The sequence below is a fragment of the Triticum dicoccoides genome, chromosome 2A (assembly GCF_002162155.2).
Source record: "Triticum dicoccoides isolate Atlit2015 ecotype Zavitan chromosome 2A, WEW_v2.0, whole genome shotgun sequence".
Lineage (NCBI taxonomy): Eukaryota > Viridiplantae > Streptophyta > Magnoliopsida > Poales > Poaceae > Triticum > Triticum dicoccoides.
The window spans coordinates 258,220,225-258,243,779 of NC_041382.1; positions in this window are offsets into that span (position 1 = coordinate 258,220,225).

Genomic DNA, 23,555 nt, shown 5'->3' on the forward strand with positions numbered 1-23,555 from the left:
TATGTATATATATATAGTAACACTAAACAAAGCGTGAGTGTAGAATAGCCTATTCTACATCCCAGTAACGAAACACTTCCGCAGTGCATGCTCAACAGAAGCGAACTATATCTTCTTTACAATGAGCACTGCAATGCTTTACGGTTGAATTGCTTCATTTTTTGGCAGTCCGCCCGTCTGTTCTATGTTGAATCGGGTGTTGTGATATTATTTAATTTGTTTCTGAACACTATTTGACCTTTTTTCATTGTAATTTGCTAAAAAAACTACTAAAATCTGGGTAAATTGAGTGATTTGGCGGATGAGCTTTGCTCTGGTTGTTCGTGTTCACATCGGATGCGACTTTCTGGCGCTCGCGTGTTGTTTATTAGTAGGAACTCTTTGATATCGTTCGTCTAATCGCTCCCTTAACTCTAGAATTTGTGTAATTTTTAAGATTTAGGTTTCAATTCCCATGAATTTGTTTGTGGGGGAGGGTGAGCTTCGTCCGCTCCTCAGTTCTTGTTGATTTTTGGATTTTGTGCATCGATGTGTTTTTAAATCTTGTACTTATTGTCACTGTTGTTTCTAAATCATTGTATTGCGGCTGTAATCTTCATATTTTGAAATGCAATTTTTAAAGAAAAGCTCATGTTGTTCATCCAGTGACCATGTGTCCGATGTAAATTTTTGCAGGGTATTTTTCGAAAATTTAGTGATTCGGCATTTTTAGACAAATTATGTAAGTGCGAGTGAATTGGCACCTCTGATAGTCCCCCACATGTCTGGATTTGTACTTCTTTAATTTTATTGTTGCAGTTCTGGCATACGTTGTAGTGCACTGTATTTTTGTTAGTAGTGGACTTTGTTGTAGGTGTATTATAGTGGTGACGGCAACTTATGAGATTTCTCTTTTCTTAAATTGCATTCTATGTTTTACAGAACTGCATAATACGCACTTTCCTACATTAGCAGTATGGTTAATCCGCTATTCTGCTATTAGAATAGATGGTATATTCTGTGCTGGTGTTAGCTGAATAGTTATTATGACAATTTTTTGTACTGCATACTATGAGAATTCTTTTGAACATCATATGTTAACTGCAAAGTTTCAACCATTCGCATTGCATTTGTTACTGTTCAGAGGAAGACATTTTTTATATTTAGGACCACACTATGTGTATTAGATAACTGCATTCTGTCACCAGCAATTGGTCTAAAAGGGTGATAAAATGATGGAGACAAGGTCACATACATTAATAAGTCACCATTCAAAGTGTTTGATGGACATAATTTTAAAATCATACAACTTAAGCAAAGTATTAGAAATATGCCACAGATGGCTTGCTTTGTCTTTAGACAGCATACAGTCCAAATGTTGTAAATTTCAGGAAGTCATTTTCTTTATAGAAAAACACCATGGCCACTTCTCCGGCCTCAAAACCATTATGGGAGACAAAATCTTTCCAACCAGTAGTTATGTTGATGCAGTCTTCAGAGTCGATGTGGTAGTGAGCTTGCATGTCTGCATACCCATTCTTGTGTTGTGTCTCCAAAGTAACCTTCCATGAACTCGAAGCAGGAAATTTATTGCGGATGGTAGTTTCTGCATTTTGGCATGGATGGAAAAATAATTTTTATAAGTAAACACCAAATGTTTTTGTTTATTTTTTGGATGATCTGTTTATGTTGACTTAAATAAGGACATATATATGACTAGTATTTAATATAGTAGTTGCAATGTATGAACAAACTTATATACGAAATTGACCTCTAGTTTTAGTAGAATATATATTATATTGTAACATGTTTGTACTGCAAGGTCATTTGTAGTGTACTTCGCTAGCATGTTAAGAGAACTGCAACACTGATCTATTGAACCTCTTTTTTGTTCATGTGTTGGGGTTCTGATCTAACTAGTGTCGATACCTGGTGTGGTACTGAAGAAAAATAGGTGGAACTATCTAGTCTTAATAGCTCATCAATCTAAACAACAATACAACTTCTTTGTATTGTTGATACTGCTGAACAAATTGATGGAAATATACATTTAGATGTGGATTTGCAACCTAGATTGTGTCGAAAATTGTGAGGGGAAAAACATACCCAACTTTCCTGCATGTATAAGGATGTGAGGCAATGAAGAAATGGTGCCCGAAACCCCATGTTGGGTATCATCAGGCACCCAAGCATGTTGTGCCACTCGGCATCGGTGAGCTATAGACCATCTACATACACGCATGTGTCCACTGCCGGTGCCATCCTTCCTAAGCACCCACACGAACAGTCCATGGTAGGTTTTGTGGAATTTTAGAGAACAATTGGGGATGGGAGGAAACCTAGATCTACGATTTGAAGAAAAAGAGGAATGGGGGGAGGAGTTGTCTCAGTCTGGAGCAATAATGGATAGGTTTTTATGCAGCCAATTGAGCAAAGAAAGTAATAAATGTTGTGGTTAGTGTTAGGTGGTGGATTGATTCTAATTTAGTCTACGCGAATGCATTTGAGAAGCAATAGCACTACATACTTGAATCTAGTGAACTGCATTGTCGTATTACAATGAACTGCAGAATGCATGGATTGTGTTTGTTCTTTTATTTTTCTAGTTGTTGTTTATATTTTTATTGGGCCGTGGTTTTTCATGGTATGTGGGAATTTTTTTTAATTTTCAGCAACCTCTCTTTTGTGTGTTGGGCCAGTATTTGTGGGTGAAAACGCATTCTGCACAAGTAGGCCTATGAGGACGGCTGGTTCCCGATGCGCTGTGTGCGCGCCCTAATGTTTGGCCCCACCTCGCCTGCCGAGAGCGTGCGCGACCTATTTCAAGCCCTGGTGAGGCAGCCGCATCGAACTCCTTTATTTCTTATTTGGGCGCTTATACATGGCGCTCGCTGCTCTATCCTCTATGACCCGTTGGCCCATTTGTGCCTGGCTCCATGCATCGTGGCTCAGAACAGACTCGCCTAGTGTGGGCGCAGACTTACTACGAGACTGGCTGGGGCCTGGTTGCACCTGGGTGGTCATTTTTTTGTATTTTTCCTCTTATGTATTTTCTAATATAGGGCGTGCACTGCTTAGTAAAATCATTTTTGCACTACATTCATCAGGTTTGTGTAGTGCATGTGCGCACATTCCGCATTCCATATGCAGGTGCATTTTTGTGCACTGCATGCTGGTCGCATTTTCTTTTTGGGGTTTTCCCCTTACGTATTATTTTTTCTAGTGTACGGTGTGCACTGCTTTTGTTGGGTATGTGTGCACTTCATTCGTCAGAGTCCTGTATTGCAGGTGTACACATTTTGCACTACATGCATCCTATTTGTGCACTGCATCTTCGCCCATTTTGTGCACTGCTCGAATCACATAATTTATGTGCACTACATTATGTTCTAATGTTGAACTCTTGTTTTGTAATTGAAATAAAGTTCTTCATAACATAATCAAAGTTCATCATTAGAAGCCATTCTATATGACAAGCAAACTAAGTTCAGCAAAAGCAAATGATCACAAGCAAACTAACGATACATAAGCAAAAAACACAAAGCAATTTGATGATAAATCTAAAATGATGCGAGCAACGTTGGCTCTTGGCCGGCACCGTCTCCTTCTTCACCAGGTAGCGTCTCCTAGCTGCTCCTGGCACGCTTCTTGGGGGATCCCCTTCTCCAGCTTTACACGGCGAAGCCTGTCCTAGGTGAGGGTGATGCGGTTCCATATCTTGTACGTCGCGTAGGCGTCCTTTGTTGCGTACTCGATGTGCCTCATTGTCAGAGGCAGGGTGGCCCAGTGCATGTGTCCCTCGTCGGTGATCTTCTTCTTCATGTTGTTGTAGTAGTCTTAGATGAGCATGCCGACGACGTCTGCAAGGGCGTCCAACTCCTTTGTGGCCTCGGGCACCCTCCATTCCTTTTGGATGTCGACGAAGTTGGCGACCTCCAGATTCATGCACTCTAGCCTGGTTTTGTCGTCGCCGACGGAGAAGCCATCAAATGTGTACCTGGGGTCAGCGAGGATGTTGTCGAAGATGGTGCACCTTTCAGCGGAATTCAGTTGGAAGAGTAGCACCGACTGAGTCTTGCCGACGGAGAGTTAGATGAGGGCAGGTTTTTGCGTCGCGTCTGGCTTGTTGTTGTACTCAGATCAATCCCGATGATCTTGTGGCGCTGGAGCCTGAGGTGGCGCTCGTACTGCTCGAGGAAGGTCTCCATCTACTTCTTGTCATTGGTGTGGATGACGTGCAACTTGGTGTTGCCATGCCCCTCCACGTTCCAGTACACATTGACGAACCCCATTGCTGACAGTAGGGCTTGGTGTCTTCTGTGGAGATTGGTGTGATGGAGTGATTTCGTGGCAGCACAATGGATACTTGTGTTGTTGTGGATGAGAAAGCATTGGCAGGGGTCTGAATTTAAAGGGGGGATCGCCGCAGCGGATGAACTGCACAATCTCGCTGGCGATGGGGTTGTGCAGATCGTGGGTTGGGGTTGCGTCCGTGATCATGGGTTTGTGGCAATGGAACCGCTCGGATTGGGCGGTTGTCTCCGAACGTGGTTTTTTTAACGTGGTTTTATTTTATTTTTCATCAGTAAAATTTGTTAACCACCACGTTCTGTCCGAACGGGCATTTGTCACGTTTATATGTATCGTACGTGTTCCCGAAACTGCATTGCTTATGACACCGCACTACTTCGTCTAATAAAGAGCATTGCATTTGTCTATGGATTTGTACTGCAAATGTTTTTGCGTGTACTTGCTATAGCCCCCGGAAAAAATGTAGTATATTTCGCAATTTATGACTTTTTTCGCTGTGAATTAGACCACGTATGTATTCATGTATGTATTTCGAAACTGCATTGCTTAGATACCGCATTGCTTCATCTAACCAAATGTATTTCATTGTCTAGAGCTGCGTCTTGCATCTGTTTTTGCTTAGATACCGCATTGCTTCATCTAACCAAATGTATTTCATTGTCTAGAGCTGCGTCTTGCATCTGTTTTTTGCATGTACTTGCTGCAACCCTAGCACGGGAGGGGGGGGGGGTTGCCCCCCCATTTTTTGTTGTGGCACTTATTTGAAGGTAGACATTTTTTCGGACGCATTATCTTAACATGCGCATTGTTTTTTCGAATTTATCTTTTTTTTGAACTGCATGTATTTATTTGACTGCCCGACCTTCATTGTTCTTCATAGCGAACTGCATCTGGTACTAACTTATTCGTTTTGTTCTGGTCTGTCTGTTTTAGCTGGGCTGTTTTGGGCCGACCCATTTTATGTAACTCCTTATCACACAGGCATCAGACGTGGCCCTCCCAGGCAATCCCACCGCTCTGGTCATAGGGAGAAACCGAGAAGAAACCTATGTCCTCTCTTGCAGCCGCTCCCAAAGCATCTCTCCCTCGAGAAAAACTGCTGTCGCCTGCAGCAACCGCCATCGCCAGCGGAACCGCCGTCCTAAAGAGGTCCTTATTCCTGCATTCCGCGTCCCCGTTCGCTCCGCCAGCCCTTCCCGCTCCGCTCCCGCAGCCCTTTCCCGTCCGTTCCCGCCCCGCCCCCCCCCCCACCGCCATCATTCATCCCCTTTTTTGTGGTACGTTTTCTGTTCCCTCGGCCTTGATCATTCCCTCATCTAGTTTTGTGATTCTCGTAATGGCTGTTGCGACTTTTGCTTTTGTATTTTTTCTGTAGCAGGCAATTTTGATCTCGATTTGAAGTCTGTACTTGTGTGTGCTCCGTAGGCAGAGCAAGGTGCATCTCGGGTTTCGTCAGATTTCGTTGATTTTGTTACTGATATCTGTCACTTCGTCCTTGTGCTGTGGACAAACGACATGTCTTCGCCAAGCAGAGTTGGAGGAGTTCAAGGTATGTGGACTGCTTACTTTGGCCTTGTTTATTTTCTGTGATGTTTATGTAGTTTACTAGTTCATCCTCCAGATTTGTTTATGATGTGTTAGTTGTCAGTGTTGCTTTGCATTATTTGTCATGTGATGTTTTGTAACTTCTGTTTCTGGTTTTTATTGAATCCAGTATGTGATTGCAGTGGTCATAATGATACACCAATTCACTCTCATTGTACTGGTGGTGAGGATCATGGTGATGATGCTGGACATCAATTGAATTCACCAATCAAATCTTCTTCCATAAGTGTGGCCTCTCCTTCTGGTATGTGTTTGTTTTTTTCTTATTTTTAATTTGCCAATTTGGTTGTATCCCTATTTCTGTTGTAAATTTGATATGTGTCCTGTGAGTTTTGAAATGGATTGTTCTTATAAATATCTGCTATTTTTATGTTTATGCTTTGTTTATTTTGTATGGTGCTTACTTGATGTTGTACAAATTGGTGTTGCCTTGCTATATCTAGTCCGACATTTTTTTGGAAACAAACTGTCAAGTTAGTGTATGCAGCACTGCATTTATATGTATATGTGAACTCCACTTTATGTATGTGTGAACTGCATTGTCGATTCATTTAGTTTTTTGTACATATGTGTGTACTCCATTACATTGATATATGAACTACATTTATTTTTATTTTTCTTATGATTGCAGCAAAACATTTATATGTATAAGTGTACTGCATTTGTTCTTTTTGTGCACTTCTTAATGACCATAGTTAAACTTCATTTTGGCACAGCCTCTATTTTCATGCTGGGGCACATGGGTTTGATGAGGTTACTCAACTAATTGACCATTATTTTATAGAGGGTGACGTTGGTGTGAGATTTGACTAGAGACGTCCTTTCTTGTGTGAAACACAATCATAGTCTGTTGATGGTATAGAGGAAGTTACACAGGAGTGGATGGTCTCGAAACAACTTCGTGCATATGAATTGAAGCAAAGCAAGTAGAAGTTGAGGTTTGAAATTGACTCCAAAGAGTATGCGGAGAAGGAGAAGCACAAGAGAGCTGCAGATGGTGCCAACAAGGGTGCCAAATTTGTCAAAGTCAAGCAGCTTGCTTTGGAGAAGAACAGACTGAGTTCTGTTGCTGAGGAAGGTGGTACTCCCCTACGGAGTCAACATGTTTCTTGCATGAACAAGAATCTTGGAAAGAGAACTGCTGAAGCTGGCGCAAAGGATCCTCAGCGCAAGCGACCACATGTCAGTGAAGGTCCCAATTCTAACGATGACGACTTTGTGCTTGCTGATTTTGTGAGTGGTGCTCAGACTGGTACACCCAAAGACTGTGGTTCATCTAAGAGTCTACCCAAGTGCACCCGTGATGATGGTGATGAAGGTGTTGGCGCTGACTTTGGTGGGGAGGCGGATGTTGTTCCAAAGGTTTGTTGAAGTGGACTGCATTTGTTTCCGTCATTGTTATTTTGTCTTTGTTTTTTGTCTCTTTTTATGGCTAATCTTCTAACGTGGACTGCATTTCCCTTTACACAGAGGAAGAAGTCTAGTAAGAGCAATGCAACTGAAGATGATGCCGAGGGAGATGATGCTCGATTTAACAAGACTGTACGTTTGTCACTCCCCATTGTGCGCAAAGCTACTACTTTATTGAAAAAAGCACACTGTAGTAGTGTTTGGGAAGCTGGATTTGGTGTTGTCTTTGAACTGAAAAAAAAGAAAAATGTGTCGCTCATTCCTATGTGCTATCTGATGGGAGTGATTGACCCTACCACGATGCTAATGGACTTTGGGAATGGCAGGGTTCTTCGAATCAACCGTTACATAGTTCATCACATTTTTTATTTACCTATGAGAAGTCACACAGCACCAATGCCTGCAACCAGTGGCCATGATAACTCATTGACTGCCCTCAAGGATGATTTTGGCTTTGACCATTCAAAAAGTATAGGTGTCAAGGACTTGCTTCAGAAGCTGGATGTGTTGGTGCAGGAAGATGACCATGTGACGGTTGATCTTGCTGTCAAGGTGTTCTTCCCGATACTTTATCAAAATTTGCGGCACCCTGGCCCTGCAGTTCGTTTGGGCAGGGTTGCTGCCATGGTTGAGAAAATGGATTACGCGGCTATGGCGTAGATGGAATTTTGTGAGCTTGATGTTGATGAGTTGCAGGGAGCTGTGGTGAGGTGGCAGACATAAGGCAACAAGTAGAATTGTGCAGAGGGTTGAGCCATTGTCCCCTTGATTATATATCTTGATTACTTGAAGCTTTGCAAATTTTCAATTATGCACACGTTGACGCCACACGCCTCATACCTGACGACCAAGGACCTGATGAAGTTATACAACGAGGATATGCTTGTCAAGGGAAAGATTTATCTGGAATCTTACCAATTTGGGAAGCTGTCAATTAGTGCATCTGAGTTTTTCAGATTAGAGTTTTTTTAAGAAAAATGCAGTCATCATAAATCTGAACTTTCTAGTATTCACATGTGTATTTCTCTTCCCTTTTTGTCTTTTTTTTGAAGTGGAAGGCGTTAGGTGTTATTGTGTACAACCGTCCTGCTACAGTGCTATGTGGCGGCTCTGATGTGGGGCCTAGCACTGATGCTAGGTTTTATGAGCCTATATGTAGCCAGCTTTCTGCCTATGATGATGAGGCTCCATCTACTCGTGGTTTAACGGCTGGTCAGATGTTTGATAATAGAATATCTCCTAAACAGACATTTGTTGGAGGCAAAAAATAGGAGGAGATTGATGATCTTCTTCTGAAGGTTTTGAAGTTAACTAAAGATTTGCCAACCTCTGGTGATAGGTTGAGGCCAGTTGCTGGTTTTTCCCCAACTGGCCATGGCCCATGAGAAGGATGCTGAGCACATTTTAGATGAAATGAACCGTCAGGACGCTGGCGCGGGCGCTGATAATGTACGTTCTAGTTTTTTTTGTGTGTTTTTCAACATTTTTCGTGTATTATGTGGACTGCTCCTCATTATTTGTTTTTTGTCATAGGCTGGAGTGGAATCTTCTGGTGTCCATGCATCTAGGGATGATGGAATTGGTCAGGTACAAGTACTTTTGCCATGCCTGTTCTGCCATGTGCCTCTCTTCTTGAACTTGCATTTTTTGCTTTCCATTTTATTGTATTTTTTGTGTACCTCACGATTGTAAAATGTTTAATTCTTGTGCATAGTTGAAGTTTTTTTCTTTTTTGGTCGTTACCATTTTATATTCATTTTTGTTTGTTCTATGCCCGTAAACTGGAGTTGTTCCTTGTGATGTGCACAAAGATTCCTACGATGGCTCTAAGAAGGATGAGGACTTGGCTGATGCATTGTCCCCTCTGGATGTTGTAGCTGATAAGGCTTAGTGGAATTAATTTTTCTGTTAGTGCGTTGTAATCTAATTTGTTGTTGTTGTTGTTGTTATAAGATTGACGTACGATGTTCTGTTCACTCATATGCATTTCTTTTTACATATGTGAGATACATAGTTTTACATGTGCGAGCTTCAGTCTTTTCGCATATGTGGGCTATAGTCTTCTACATATGTAAGCTTTAGATTTTAACAGAACGGAACTGCAGTTCTTTTTTGCATATGCGGGCTGCAGTGTTAGACATAAGTGAACTGCGGTTGTTTTACATATGTGGACTGCAGTATTTGACATAAGTGAACTGTGTGTTGTTGTGTTAATTATCCCCTAACTCATTTGTATGGTTGTGTCTTTTTTAAACTTTTTACAGCCTGGAGATGAAAACGTAGAAGTTCATGTTGATGTGAACCAAGGGGATTGTGCTGTTGCTGGTGGTGGTAGTGTTGATGCTTCTGTATCGGTTGCCGTTGACTGGGCAGAACCTTCTGTAGCTCAGGAATCCCATGATGCTACGTCCCCTAGTCGGCACGAAGATTCTGATGTTGGCATTGAAAAGGCACTTGAGAATGTTGTTCTTACTGGTAGAGTTGCTGCTTCTCCTTCTTGTCTGACACCCAATGATGTTCCTGATGTATTCAGAGTGGAGCCTCATGAAGCTGAGGTATCTAAGGACGTTGCCGTTGACTAGACTGTTGTAAATCCGGAGAATGCTGATGTTGTTACAGTAGGGCAGTCCAATGAGGCTATGGTGGTTTCGTCGCAACCTAGCCAAGTAAATGTTTTGGTCAGCTCTGAAGAACAATAACATGAAGACACTGACACTGAAGCCAATAGTTTTGTTTCGAATAGTGAGGTTGAAGTTTTTCTCATTCAATTTTTTAATTACTACAGTAGGTGCATTTAGATGTTTAATGATAAGTGAAACTTCATCTTTTGTTGGCGATTTTCAAAATAGCTAGCAGAATTTCCTTATCTTAATATAGAACTTCATTTTTGGATAAGTGCACTTCATCTTTTTTTATTACAGATGACGAACTTCTTGTTGTGACACCGTCGAGCATTGATCCGGCTCTTATGAAAAGATACAATGAGTTGTACACTTCTATTACGAGGACTTAGAGGGACAAAAGGAAGAAGTACGGATTTTTAAAAATTGTTTTGTTCATATGTGTTTTCTATTTTTAGTCTTTACCCTTTCTCGTTCTTGTTATTTTTGTAGTATCTTATGTTTCAGTTTATCTAAAAAATTCAGGGATATGATTGCTTTTAAAACTGAGGTGGCTGATATTACCATTTGCGAAGTTGGTTAATCTTTTTGGGATAAAGGGATGCTCACTACAACCCTTGTAGATCTTGAGGTTTCTTTACTAGTAGGTAAGTTGAAGGGATCTCCGATGTTGGTTGCCCCGTACCATATTTGTGTAAGCATGCATAAATTTTTGTTTTGTTTTTTGACTCTCTTTTCTATTTTTGTGTGAACAACCTGTTTGCTTGACCAGTATTTCTTGTTTGTTTTTGTTTTGGCAGACAAGTATTTGGCATGGTGGTATTGTAGGCAGGAGTGTGAAATTGATGTTCTCTTCAAAAGCCGAGGAGCATGTCGATAAAAAGATATGGTGAGTAATATTTTTATGTGTTGAAGACCATTTTTTGTGTGTTGGTTTTATAGTGTTCTTTTTCTTGTTCTTGTAATAATTTTATTTTTTTCTTCCCAAAGGTCCTTTTTGCAACATTTGATCCTCCAAAGACGAGGGATGGCGTTGGTCATTATTGTGAAGTTGCCTTGAATGTGAAGGAAAGGTGGTTTGAATATCTTGACTCGCTCAATGATCCTAGCAGCTCTGAAGTGAACAAGATTTTTAGGAGGATGGTTAAAATTATCAAGCTTGCATGGAAAGAAGGTTGCTCAAGTTCTGATGAGCTGTTAAATCCTCCTACACTTGATGGATTTGTGTTGAAACATGTTATTGTCCCCTCTCTACCGTACTGTTCAACTTTTCTTTTATATTTCATTATGTGAAACTGATGTTTTTTGTTCTTTTATTGCGGGCATGATTGTGGATTCTATATGTTTCAATTCTTGCAGACTTGGGATGGTGCTCGAGTTGCTAAGTTTGGAGTGGAGCGCCTTGGCTACATCAGAAAGGTCATGCTCTATTGTTGGCTCACATCGACAAAGTGTTGCCTTGATTTATCATCACTTTAAGTTTTTGCAGATAAATGTTGTTTTAGTGAACTTCTTATTTCTCTCACTCTTTTTTGTCTACTGCATGCGTCCGCTTCTTATGGTCTTTTTTCACTAGTGTGTTTAGTGAGATGTGTGATTTACAATGGATGGCTATATATTTTTTTGTATAAGTGAGCTACATTTGCTATAGACAAGTTAGCTGCATTTTTCTAGACAAATGAGCTGCATTGTTCTATATAAGTGGGCTGCATTGTTATAGACAAGTGGGCTGCATTATGCTAGGCAAGTGGGCTGCATTCTCTTCTTTAGTAAACTGCATCTTTTTATATTATTGAGATGCATTTAATGTTTTTGTTTTTGTATTTTGGTCTGAGTGTTCCCATGTTTTTTCTCCTTGTTATCAGGTTTAAATGGGGGTGTTCATGGAGGCTGTACATCATTGTCTGAGTCGTAGGGTTCTGAGGTAGTTATGGAGGATTGTGCCATTGAAATCTCTCTAGAGAATTCTGGTACTTATGCTGGAGATGTTTTGAACACAGATGCGGTATTTGGACCTGGACCTGATTGTGGAAAGGTTTATTGCCCCGGCTCTCCTCATGAGGTAGTTGATGTTGATGATGATGATTTTGTTACGCCGGTGCCACACGTCACTACGGTTAGGAGTGCAACAATCAATCGTCCTCCTGCGGATGAGGCTGAAGTATTTTCGAACAAGAGGGTAGGTGAGAGGGCTTTTAAGTTGAGAGGCTCTTTAGATAAACTGAAGCCTCCGTGGTTCAAATATATTTATGAGGTGAGGGTAATAAAGGATCTCTTTCTCAGCCAAGATTTTGTAACCAAATAAAACGAGCAAGTTTTATGTGTGTGCCCTTCCTCCTTTTTTTGTGTTTTGTTTTCAAGTTTATTTTATTGATCCCATCTGCGTATGTTTACTGTAGTAACTCGTTCTTGATGGTGAATAATTCTTTTGGGGATGTTGAAAATGTCAAAGTTGACTATATCTATAATACATTTGGCAAAGGAGCTTGCATAGACTCGTATCTCATGGATTTTGTCATTAAGTACTAAAAGCAAGACCCTAATATGAGTTTAATTTATCATCCTGGTGAACGTGTGCTACTTTCACCTTTATTTATCACAGTAAATGTGTCTGCTATCATGTTTTTTGTGCTTTGGTGCATTTTTTCTCTTGTACTGAATTTTTCATGTCCATGCGTGCATACATGTTTTATTCTTTTTATGTATTATTTCGTTCTTTTTCTATGTAGTATGTTCTTCAAATGGAAACCTTTGTGAAGAGAGATGATGAAGGATACCCTGTGTTGCCAGTTGTGCATGAGCCATTTATTTTAGAAGTTGCAGTTAAGCAGTTCAAGGTTTTTGTTGGCGACGAAAACTTGTTGAACGCAAAACTGGTAAGGCCATTGTTTTCTATCATTCATTTTCTTGTTTGTTGCATTTATTTTTATAGTTATTTGAAACAGTGGTCCTAATGCTACGTGTCGAATGAACTTTCAATTTCATTCTGTTTTTTGATGTGACAGATTATGATGTCGCACTCCAAGGATGGTCATTATTACTTATACACGATGAACCAGCATTGCCAGACGATTGATATCCATGACACCAGGAAGTACACTGGCCATCCTGTTTTCACGACAAAGTGGCGAAGGACTGACTACCACTCAGATTGCACCGAAGTGGTATGTCATTTTTTTAGCCAAGTGCAAAGCTTTTTTGTGTTTCTCCTACTGCATATATTTTTTAAACTGCACATGCATTATTAGTACACATAGCACCACACTTGTTAATATAGTGCACTGCAACATATGTGTCACAAAGCTGCATTTTCTCCCACACACCCAATCTGTGTAAAAGAGTGATAAAGGAAATTACCGCACATGCATTTAAAAGAGGGATTGTCTAGATGTTAAGAGGAACTTTGTATTTTTCGGTTTGTCTAATAGTTATTGATATGTGATGTGTGTTTATTACTTTGTGCTGCCTTTTTGCTAGATGAGGAGGATGACTCAGCTATTGAAGGCGATTTATGGTGAAAAGTTGTACAAATCTAAGAACCACCCTCATTGGGTTAAATTGGCTGAGAAGCCCTCTTACCCGGTCATGCCAGTGCAGGGAACAAACGAGTGTGGAATCTATGTTCTGAGGTTGACGCAGTTGTATGATGGCCAACGTCTAGTTGACAAAATTGTCAAATCCGATGAAATACCTTCTCTGTTTCTTTTTTTTTTGTTACTGTTTTTATCTCTGATGGAAAAGGCAGTGCCTAGGAGGCGCTTAGGCACGCCTGGGCACTAGGCAATAGCCAAACGCCTCGCCTAGGGCATAAATGTAGGTCTAGGCAGGGCATGCAAGGAATTGCCTACCCAAGAAAGAAATCATGCCACATACTACACTAATATGCCAAATGGCTTATATTCCAATGGCAGTAGACGGTAACTAACTTATTTGTATGCCCTAAACTAATATCAACACCCATATAATAATAACAAATACACTATGAGTAAAAACTATATTACCGCCTAGGCCATGCCTAGGGCGCTTAGGCACCGCCTAGGCACTAGGCGAAGGCCAACCGCCTCGCTTACGCCTACCGCTTTTTTCAACCTTGGTTTTTATTTTTTGTTTTTTTCATTGTTTGTTGTGACGACAACCTTTTTTTAATCACTGGTCTGCATTTTTTAATTTTTTTAGCCCGCTGTTGAGGATTGGAAGGCGGAGTACATTTTCCAGCTCCTATTCAGTCCATTAAACATGTTGTATAATGAAGACATGCCGCCTGAGCTACAAGATCTGATTGCAAGCCTTGGGCTTACTTCCCTGTCGCAGTCGTAGTCGCAGTAATAGTCATTTGGCATATTTTTTCTGGTTAAAGGCCTATGTATGGACAAGAACTAGGGTTTATGTTGTGTACTATGTGCTGTCTAAGGTAGATAATGTATGAAAATACTACTATTTTCTGTCCTTGTGTATTGTCTGCTTTTTGCAGTAGCGTATATGGACGAAACTGGGTGTTTTTTATATAAATAATAAAGAATATACATATTGTTATTATGTGTGTTTTTTCTTTTTTTGCTCTTGCACCGTTTTTCGTAGGTGTTTTGTTTTTTCACCTATTTTTTCCATCTGTACAAAAACTTTTTGCAGAATGGCACTGCATTCATGTGTATAACTGAACTGCATCAAGGCTAAGTTCATTTTTCAGCAGAACTTTCCTCTTTTTTTTAAATCAGGTTCCGTGGGGTCGTCACGCACCATCACGCTCCTGTCTATCTTAGGGGTGTGGCTCTGGGTTGCATGCGCACTAGGGTTTTGAAAAACGGAATGTCAGTGGAAACGACACCTATGGTGTCATTGGGATCCCCTCTACGGTTGGCGGGCGCGAGGTTGTGCAAAGAGCGGGTCTGATAGGAAGCACACGGATCGTTTACCCAGGTTCGGGCCGTGAAGATGCGTAATACCCTAGTCCTGCTTTGGTGGGTGTATTGGAGTGTTCTTGTGTTCTAGAGCTAGCTAGGGGGTGCAACTTTCCCAAAAGATCCGAATCCCTCTCCTAGTCGCCTCAGGCCTCCTTTTATAGGAAAAAGGGGTTGCCACAGTGCCACACAGGAGGTGGAAAGGCCTATAGTCGATGATTGTATCCTCTGGCCCGTCGGACAAACGCGTTTAATGCGCTGCCGACGTTCCCCTCTCACTTTATTGGGGGTGGTAAGGAAGCACGTCCCACCTGTCACCGCCACGCCTAGCTTCGACACGCGTCCAGGCTGGCGAGGCGTCGTCGCGCCATGTTGGCTGGCTGCTGGGCTAGCGCAGTGGTGGAGACTTCATGAAGGGTCGCATGCCGCCACGCAGGTGCTTGCCGAGTCGGTGTAGAGGCCGCCCGTCTCCACGCAGGTGCCTGCCCAGCTGGTTGAGCTAGCAGCTGCTTGGGGACGGTGGTGGAGTCTTGGTTGGCGCGGGCCTGGCAGTGTCCCTTCTAATGACCTCGGCATGGGTCTTTCCGGGGGCCCGGCAAGGGTCTTGTTGTGGCGTCGCAGTCGTCCCTGGCAAGGGTCTTGCCTGGGGTCTTGTGGATTTCCTCGGCTAGGATCCCGCCGAGGGTCGCCGTCTTCTGGTCCTGATCTGATCTCACATGTTTATGATCTTCACTAAGATTTGCATGCCACCACAGAGGCGCCTCCCGAGCCTTGGTTCCAATGTAGTTGGTTGGGTTCGAGCCTATGGGCTCAAGGGTGGCTTGCTCTGCTGGCATTGGACATGTTGCCCCGACAAGGCTCTTGCCGGTGCTCCGGAGGCTGCCTCGGCAAGGAACTTGCCGAGAGAGTCCACCTCACCCTCTTGCTCTCCTGCGTTTCTTGTCTTGGTGTTGCCTTGGTTGTCTCGTGCTTCGGCTTCTCCTCGGCTTCCCTCCTCTGCCCTGTTAAGTGTGACCGTGGCGCGCGGCTCTGACTGCCCATGCACAAGTAAAGGGGTCAAAAGAAGAGCCCCTACTTTTGTACACCGACAGGAGCCCTCAGTCCTAGGCCACACATAAGCGCGCCGCGTTGTTGGGCTAGGCCCAGAACGGTGCGCGGGCAGGTGGGGCGGATTTTACCGCAATAACATCGCATCCGCTGCGCTTCCCCATGACCTGCATTGAACACGCGACATGGAGGTGCGTGCATGATGTGGGGGTCATGCGTGGGGCGGTTTTCGCACGCATGCGTCACATCGTGGTAAAGAGGCGGCTCACACCTTCCCCATAAAAAGAGGGAGGTGCAGAGGCGCGGCTCATTTACTTGGGTGGACCCGGGTCCTGGTTTTTAAGGCGTCAGTGCCCCACGATCACAGGGTGGGGAATGGTCGCCCCACCCGTCCCTTCGATTATGCTTGCTCGCCACATGTCCGCCATGTAGGTGGCAGACGGTGGAGGCGGGAAATCGGGCCGTCGCTGATTGGGGCAGCGGGTCGGTCCCGATCGCCTGCGCCCCTGATGGCCGGATTGGCCGAGTAGGGTGGCCGATCCCCGACCCCGCTCCTTTATAAGGAAGGGGAGGGGGATGCAATCCCACACCCTTTCATCATCCGTCTCCATTCACTTCGGCTCCTTTCTTCCATCTGCCATGGCGATAGGAGGCACCGGCCCTTCGACGGTGGCGGCAAGGGTTGCTGCTCGTAAGCGCGTCCCTCCTCCCCAAGAGCTCGTGGCGGCAGAGCCGGCTACTAGAGGAAGGGGGAGGGGGCAAGGCCGAGGTCGCTGTGGCGCTCGAGGGAGAGGGGGATGGGGCGGCACATCGGCCTTGCCTCCGCCAGCGATGCCTGCCCCGATGGAGGGCCACGTCGGGGACAAGCCCCGTGAGTTCTTCATCAGACTGCGCCGGCCACCGCGTCGCCGCCTCCGTCTCCCTACCCCATTTGCTCGGGAGATGTAGCTCAATCCACCCCAGACCCTTAGGTTGCACATGAGGGGCCGCAGGAACGGCTGCATGCGGGTCGATGTCGACTTCCCTGCTCCTCATGTCATGTACCTCCGCCGCGGATGGAAGACATTCACTCGCATCCACAGCCCGACGGCGGGGCTTATCCTCTACTTCACGTTAATGGAGGGCGGCCTGCTCTCCATCAAGGTCTTTGGAGATCTTGGAATTCGTCTGAAGTGCTACGTGGAGAGCTCCTCCGACGATGAAGACTCATCTTCAAGCGAGAGTGATGAGGAGGGTAGCGACAGCGACGACGAGAGCGTCAAGTGAGGTCACATCGACCTCGTCTCCGATTGACCGCACCGCCCCTCCCTCCGTCGCGCGGCCTGCCGAGGGCCTTCCTCGTCAAGCTCTCCATGAGCGCGTCCCCCGTCACCTCCTTGGGCGACTGGCATAGGAGGGTTGGAGAAGGCGAAGAAGGCGGGTGGCGGCTGCCAAGTCGGACTACGCGGGCATCGACGCCTTCGTCGCGTATTGCCGGCCTGCTGCCTCATCTTCTAGCTTCTCTCCCAGCACCGGGACGTTCTCTTGGTGCCTTCTACTCTTCGCACCTTGCCTAGGCGCTCTTTTCTCCCTCCTGCCATCTTGTTCCACCTTCTGAGGAGAGGGACAAGAAAGGGATTACGGACATCTTATCTCTTTCTAGTTTGTAAGCCCGCGGGCACTTGTTAGATTTAAAATTTGTAATCCCCTTGCTCGTGTTTTTAATTCCGTATGGACTGTTCCTGTATGGGATGTTTTTAATGAAAAAGGGTGCTTGACGGGTTCTTTGTGCGTGAGCGAGGCCCATGCCAAGGAACGAATCCTTGTTATTTTTAAGATAAACATTGTCGTCCGGCAATAGGCCTTGCCGTCCCCTGACTTCAGTCGACCATTCTCACGCTTTTGGCGGAGGCAGGGGTGAAGTAGAGTTAAGCCCTTCGTTTATTTCCTTGCCACCGCGCTTATGACCCGGTTCTGTCCCAGGGACTTGGGTACAAGAAGAAGGGGGAGCACGGCGGTCTTGGAGCAAAACGGGGTTTCATTTATCCGAGTTCCATAAGGAAATGCACAACAGGGGATGAAGGACTTATCTGAATCCGCAGCCCCTAGCAACTTTGGCTTGCCATGGTTAGATCCTTGTGTCTTCAGCCCTCGGCTGTCTTGGCTTGCCGGGGCCGGAGCGCCGGTTCATTTTCTCTCTCCCAAGAGGCTCAACATAAGTGCCCACGTGCCTTGCGAACCAAAGAAGACAGAAAAAGGCACACTCGACCTCTAGGCTAGGGGTTTGTGGCCTCTACGCACTATCAACCCTAATTGAGGGGGAGACTTAACCTAGCATGCATGCTAAAATTTAGGGCGCCAGCGCTTCATTTATTTATGCTCAGGGTCTGCTCCTGGCTTTGTATAGAGGGTTACATGCCTTACCGGCAAGGCTTGTACACAAGGTGGGTTGCCGGGGGGCCCGGCAACCACGCCTTATGGGTAAAACTTGTGAAGATGTTCTATGTTCCAGGAGTTGCTCTCTGGAACAGCAACTTCGGTCTCCAGGCGGACTGCGCCAGGCCTGGTGACTCGTATTACCCGATAAGGGCCTTCCCACTTCGACGTCAATTTGTTGGAATTCTTGGCCAACTGAACGCGCCGAAGAACAAGGCCGCCTTCCTCAAGCTTCGGGCATGAACCTTGCGGCTATGGTAGCGACACAAGGCTTGCTGGTAGCGTGCAGCTCTCACAGCCGCCCGAAGATGATCTTCCTCAAGGAGCGTAGCATCATCTTGCCGCAATTGCTCTTGCTCAAGCTCATCGTAAGCGAGCACTCGAGGTGACCCGTATATGAGTTCCGTGGGAAGAACTGCTTCCTCCCCGTATACTAGGGCAAAGGGTGTCTGGCCGGTGGCTCGATTTGGTGTCATTCTGATCGACCAAAGAACCGCCGACAACTCATCAATCCAGCACTTTCCGCTCTTGTGCAGCCTGCCAAAAGTCAATGTCCTCAGGCCTTGCAACACTTCAGCATTTTCCCTCTCCGCGTGGCTGTTGCTCCGTGGGTGTGCCACGGAAGCGAAACAGACCCTGCTGCCAAGGTCTTGGATGTATTGCATGAAGGTGTGGCTTGTGAACTGCGTGCCGTTGTCGGTGATGACTCTGTTTGGCACACCAAAATGGCACACTAGCCCCTTGAAGAACTTGACGGCTGACTGTGCTATCACCTTCCTCACTGCTTCCACCTCTGGCCACTTTGTGAACTTGTCGATCGCAACGTACAGGTACTCAAAGCCCCCGACAGCGCGGGGGAAAGGGCCCAGGATGTCAAGCCCCCAGACCGAGAATGGCCAGGAAAGAGGAATTTTTTGAAGGGCTTGAGCTGGTTGATGAAGCTTCTTTGAATGGAACTGACACGCTTCACACTTGGTTACTAGTGTCGTTGCATGCTGGAGGGCAGTGGGCCAGAAGAAACCTTGCCGGAATGCATTGCCGGCAAGGGATGTCGACCCTATGTGGGAGCCACATATGCCTCCATGTATCTTTGCCAACAGCTCCAGTCCTTCCTCCCAGGGAATGCACTTCCATTTCACACCGGTCGGTCCCTTCCTGTACAGGACATCATCGACGAACTGATACATGGTAGACCGACAGGAAGCTCCCCTGTGTGGATGAATCAGACGGTATGCTGTGCCCATGCCAGAGCCTGGGGCTCGACGACAAGGACCAAAGGCATTTCCTCTGCCATGGGAGCGGCCGTCTTTACGGCTAGGGCTTGACGCCTTGTCGGAGTCGGCTGCTCCCTGGCAAGCTTAGTATCCACGGCAACATCCTTGACAGCGGCCCCAGGGGGCTCAGCGGGGAAGTACTTGCGGGGGCCTGAGTTCCTCCGCTTGTTCTGCTCTGTCGATGGTTCAAAGGATGGTTGAGTTAACCAAAGCACAAAAGTATCTGGTTCCACAGGTAATTTGAAGGTAGCGTGCTTCGGCAGGTAGTCAGCGATGTCGTTCTCCGCCCGGGGAACGTGCTCCGCTTGTATACCATCAAAGCGCTCCTCCAGCTTCCTCACCTAATCTACGTAGGCCTCCATCAATGGGTATGATAATCTTTGTTAACTTGACTGACGACAAGCTGTGAATCACCCTTGATGATGAGCTTCTTGACCCCGAGGTCCTCCACAATCCTGAGGCCGGCAAGCAACCCCTCGTACTCAGCAGTGTTGTTGGTGGACATCTCCCTGGGAAAGTGCATCTGGATTACATACTTGAGGTGCTCTCCGGTGGGTGCGACGAGCAGCACACCAGCACCTTGCAGTGAGAAAACCCCGTCAAAGTACATGATCCAGTTGCAACTTGCTTCCTTGCCAGGGAGGGTGGTCTCCTGGATTTCCTCGTCAGGCATTGAGGTCCATTCTGCAATGAACTCTGCCAAAACTCTGCTCTGGATTGTCAAAGTACTTTTAAACTTCAAACCAAAGCTCCAAAGTTCCAAGCCCACTCCACAATCCTTCCGGTTGCATCTGGGTTGTGTAGTATCTGTTGTAACGGGGGGAGGGTGACAAGGGTTATTTTGTGTGCTTGGAAGTAGTGACGCAGCTTCCTCGAGGTCATAAGGAGGCCGAAGAGAAATTTCTGCACACCGAAGTACCTTGACCGAGCCCCCCGCAAGAGAGAGCTGACAAAGTAAACAGAGTGTTGCATCATCTTCTTCCTCCAAACCACTTCATCTGGTTGCACGGGACCTGTCCTGACGGTGTCAGACTCTGCCAGGGGCCTTGCCTTGCCGGCGCCAGGCTTGCCGGGAGAATCTCTGGCTTGACATCTGCCAGCCCCACCATTGCCACTGCCTCTTCGTCGACCTCCCTCTGTGCCACTAGTGTGGCACTGACCACTTGATTCGTTGCCGCCAGATACAACATCAATGGCTCTTGTGGTTTAGGCGCAACTAGTATCAGCATAGAGGAGAGGTATTTCTTCAAATCTTGCAGCGCTGCCTCGGCCTCTAGGGTCCACTCCATTGGGCCCGCCTTTTTCAAGATTTTGAAGAAGGGAAGGGCACGCTCGACAGACATGGAGATGAATCTGCTCATGGCGGCAACGCAGCCAGTGAGCCGACGCACATCCTTGATCCGCTTGGGTGCCTCAATCTGCTCGATGGCCTTAATCTTGTCCGGGTTTGCCTCGATCCCACACTGTGACACAAAGAACCCGAGAAGCTTGCCGGATGGAATGCCGAAGACACACTTCTCAGGGTTCGGCTTGAGGTTGATCTTGCGTAGGTTGGCAAACGTCTCTTGTAAGTCTTGTACAAGGGTTGCCTTGTCCTTGGTTTTGAGTTTTGACCACTATGTCATCCATATAAGCTTCCATATTTCTGTTTAGCTGGGGCTCAAAACCAATTTGGACCGCCCTCGCGAATGTTCAGCCAGCACTCTTCAACTCGAAAGGCATCCGTAAAAAGCAATACGTACCACATGGGGTGATGAATGTTCTCTTCTCTTCGTCTTCCTTTGCCATGAAGATCTAGTGGTAGCCCGTGTAGGCATCGAGGAATGATAACAGATCACACCCGGCTGTGGAGTCGACAATCTGGTCGATGCACGGCAAAGAGAAGGGGTCTTCAGGACAAGCCTTATTGATATCTCTATAGTCGATACACAACCTCAACTTCACGTTTGCCTTGCGCACCACCACTAGATTGGCCAACCACGTCGGATGGAGAACTTCTCTCACCAAGCCTGCCACTTCCAACTTCCTAATCTCCTCTGTGATGAACTCTTGCCATTCCAGAGCCTGCTTCCGGACCTTCTGCTTGACGGGTCGCGCATGGGGACAGACAGCAAGATGGTGCTCAATCACTTCCCTGGGAACGTTGGGGATGTCGGATGCTTGCCATGCAAACACATCGACATTTGCCCGCAGGAAAGTGACGAGCGCGCTTTCCTATTTGTTGTCGAGTGTGGAGCTTATGGTGAAAGCCCCTCCCGTTCCATCCTCCTTGATGGACACTTTCTTGGTCTCTGGTGACGCAGCTCTGGATTTCTTGCTCTTGCCGGTGGAGCTCTCTAGCACGTCCTCAATGGTAGCACAACACTCCGAAGAGGTGCGCTTGCCGGAGTGGGCGCGAGAGGTCCTGCCGGTCTTCTTCTTCCCTCCTGGTAGAGTAGGTCGGCGCAAATCAGCGCATCCTTCTTGTCACAGGGACAGTCATGATGGTCATCGGCCCAGGCATGTTTAGCGTGTTGTAGGCGTAATGTGATGCCTCCATGAACTTAGCTAGTGTCGGGCAGCCGAGAATCCCGTTGTAGGGTAAGGGAATCTCGGCTACATCAAAGACAATCTTCTCCGTCCTGTGGTTCAGCTCGCCTCCAAACGTCACAGGCAGCGTGACCTTGCCCTTTGGCTGACTCCTTCCCGGGTTCACCCCTTGAAACATACTTGTCTCCTTGAGGTCTCCATCAGGAATTTGTAGCCTTTTGATCACAACGGGTGAGATCAAGTTCAGACTGGCCCCACCATCAACGAGCATCTTTTTCACCTTGAGGTTGCGTATCATTGGTGAAACCAACAACGGCAAACACCTGACCACAGTTGCGTGATCAGGGTGGTCCTCGGCATCAAAGATGATGGGCTTGCTGGACCACTTCAGTGACTTCTAAGCGTCGAACGACGGCTCTGCTGCTGTGATCGCACGCGCCCATGGCTCGAGCTGGCGGCGAGAAGTATGCAGCGAGGTGCCACCATCGACGCACATGGCCTCTGTAGCCTTCTGGAACTCATACTCGCCGGACTCATTGTCCTCGTCAAGATCGTCGACTTCCTGCTTCTTGTCGCGGCCTAGAGCGGGCCTCTCTTGCTGGTTGTCCTTGCCGTGGCTGTCTGCTTGGCCGCCACGCTTCTTGCCGAATCCTTCAGTACCGTCCTGACCCTTCTCCTTGTCCCGCCTCTCATATTCGGCTTTTTGCTTTTCAGCAAGCAGCTCAACTTGTCGGCAGTTCTGGAGGTCATGGCCCTTGGTGCGGTGGATCTTGCAATACTGCTTGTCGGAGCCCCCTGGCTTGTCGGCAGCCGCCAAGGCCCGGCAAGCAGCGCACCTGGCAATCTCCTTGCAGGGGTCGTCTGCCTTGGCCTTCTTGGTGGCGCTGGTGTCATCAGATCCATTGATGGCATGCACGGCTTTGCCCTTGCATTTCCTGTTGCGACACCGACCCTTCTTCGTCGGGGCGGCAGTGTCTTCGTCAGTAGAGTCGGTTTCTGCACAGCGTCTTTGCTGGGGTACTTCCTTCCCTCTTCAGCCCGGGCGCATATATCAGCCAAAACGTAAAGTTCGGCCACGTCCTTGACCTTGTTCATTGCCAGCTCTTCACGCATCTTGTGGTTACGCACATTCTGATGGAATGCGCTGATCACGGCGGTAGGATGAACATTAGGGATGTTGTATTGCACTCGGCTAAACCTCTGTATGTACTTGCGTAGGTTTTCGCCTTCCTTCTGGGGAATGATATGCAAATCACTCGCCTGGCCATGAGCTTGGTGGCCTCCAGTGAAGGCCCTGACGAACTCATGACATAGATCCGACCAAGAAGAAATGGAATCCGCTAGCAAGTTCATCAACCAAGACATGACATTGGGTTTCAGGGCCAACGGGAAGTAGTTGGCAAGCACCTTGTCGTCACGATCTCCAGCGTCTTACATAGCGATGGTGTAGATACTGAGGAACTCTG